Source organism: Penaeus chinensis, chromosome 19, assembly GCF_019202785.1.
Source record: "Penaeus chinensis breed Huanghai No. 1 chromosome 19, ASM1920278v2, whole genome shotgun sequence".
In the NCBI taxonomy this organism is placed as follows: domain Eukaryota; kingdom Metazoa; phylum Arthropoda; class Malacostraca; order Decapoda; family Penaeidae; genus Penaeus; species Penaeus chinensis.
The window spans coordinates 15,337,156-15,339,655 of NC_061837.1; the positions used below are offsets into that span (position 1 = coordinate 15,337,156).

General features: G+C 37.7%; 1 protein-coding gene across 1 annotated transcript in view; it reads right to left on the reverse strand.

Moving 5' to 3' along the window:
- The window catches only part of LOC125034924 (dynein intermediate chain 2, ciliary-like), a 39,099-nt gene that overhangs the window by 13,097 nt on the left and 23,502 nt on the right, over nucleotides 1–2,500 (reverse strand). The window lies entirely within an intron of this gene.

Below are 2,500 nucleotides of genomic sequence, written 5' to 3' on the forward strand. Positions count from 1 at the left end.
GTGGAAGTCAGGCACCATTCAAGCAACATGCAATCCACTAAAATCGAGGCCACGACAAACATTAAATTTATGGTGAAACTCGATTGGGAGATCAGGCAAATCAATGACGCTCTGGAGCAAATTTATGGTGACAATGCCCCAAAGAAATCAGCAACCTACAAGTGGAAAAGTCGGTTCAGAAGTGGAAGAAACGAAATTGAAGATGAGCCCCGCCGTGGCAGGCCATCCACATCAGTTTGTGAGGAAAACACTGATGCTGTTCACGACATGATTGAAAAGACAGACGAATAACAGTGAATCAGTAGCAGACACACTCAACACCTCGGTGGGTTCTGCACACAGAATTCTGGTGGAGAATTTGGAGCTAAGCAAGCTTTCCGCTCAATAGGTCCCTAGCCTGTTGCGCCCAGATCAGCAGCAAACAAGGGTAGATCTTTCGATTAAAATTTTGAACAAATGAGAACTCTAAAGATTCTCTTCAAAGAATTGTGACAGGGAAACATGGGTTTTCCAGTACGATCCCGAGGACAAATTCAGTCAGGGGTGGAAGTGGACCAGTAAAAGCAAAATCTGAGCGTTCAAGAGGAAAGGTCATGGCCACTATCTTCTGGGATGCAGAGGGGATTTTGCCGGTTGACTTCTTCGAAAGCAAGAAAACAATTACATCTGCTTATTATGAATGTGTTTTGAGAAGAGTCCAAGAAAATCTCAGAATAACGCCCTGGGAAGCTGCATCAATGCATTCTCTTCCACCATGACAGTGCACCAGCTCACGGCAGACAAGAGCTGTGCTACGTGAATGTCGATGGGAAATCGTCCGGCATCCACCTTGAAGGCCCCGATTTTGCCCCATCCGACATCTTCTTGTTTCTAAACTTTAAAAATGTTGAAAGGTACCAATTTTCCATCGGTTGACGATACAAAAAGAGCTGCCCTGACATGGTTCAGATCACATCACCCTGACTTCAAGGCTGGTATCAAAGATTGCAGAAATACGTTGACCATACGTTGAAAAGTAAACATCATAACTAAAACGGTTTTTTTTTCATACTGTTTTTGAAGCCCCCCGTATGCATTCAATTGTGTATGTATGTATGTATGTATGTATGTATGTATGTATGTATGTATGTATGTATGTATGTATGTATGTATGTATTTATTTAGGTATGCGCGAGTATGTATGCATATATGTATATATGTAGGTATGTATATATACACACATATCTACACACATACAAAATCCAATATCCCTGAAATCTAATAATAGTAAGCAATCATAAGAACACGCAATACCGATCATGACAAAAGACGATCACAAGACAAACACATTCGAAAGGTCGGGGAAAATGTAATCAGATACGCTTTGAAAACGATTCAATCAACCAGTCACCGATCGAAGACGGGGAATTCGCATCAGCCAATCCGAAGAGAGATACAGGCCGCGTTCGCCACCCGGTCTGAACGAACGTACGCACGCACGCACGCACGAAATCCGTGACCGTTGCGAATGAGAGATGGTTTCGGGGAAGAAATTTCTGATATTTTCTTTTCTGTCTCTAATGTTTTCGTGTTTTTGTGTGGGCTTTTTTCCCCCTTCTTTCTTTCTCTTTCTCTCTCTCTCTCTCTCTCTCTCTCTCTCTCTCTCTCTCTCTCTCTCTCTCTCTCTCTCTCTCTCTCTCTCTCTCTCTCTCTCTCTCTCTCTCTCTCTCTCTCTCTCTCTCTCTCTCTCTCTCTCTCTCTCTCTCCCTCTATATATCTATCTATCTTTCCCTTCCTTTGTTCTCGTTTTTACTCTTTCGTTATTTCTTTATTTTCCTCCTGTTTCTGTTTCTCGACCATCCTTCATTTTGTATCTCTTCCGTTTCCCTCTCTTATTTCATTATTAGTATTTCCCATTCTCTTTTTTTCCTTTCTCCTCTTTTTCTCTCTCCTTCCACTTCTATTTCTCCGTTATTTTCCCCCTTTGTCTCTTTTCATTTCTTTCAGATTTCCTTTCTTACTTTTATTTCTTTAATTTTCTCCACTTTTCCTTCCGGTTTCTCGTGTTATTTATTTTCCGCTCTTTTTTTCTATTCCTTTATCTCTCTCTTCTTTGTGTTGTATATGTATGTATATATGTATGTATGTATATGCATGCATGTATTTTTTTCTCTGGCTGGACACATTTCAATATCAATATTATCAGCAGTAATGATAAAAATATTAATAATGATGATGATGATAATAATAATAATAATGATAATAATAATAATGATAATAATAATAACAATAATAATAATAATAATAATAATAATAATAATAATAATAAGAAATACAAAACTAGTGATAATAACAATAACGATAACAACAACAACAAAAACAATAATAAAATAGTAATCATAATGAAACAACAACAAGTATTGTTACTGTAGGTGTATAATGATAATGATAGTAGAGATGGTAACGATAATAATAACAAAAATGATGATAATGATAAATAGTATAAATAAATAAATAGTAA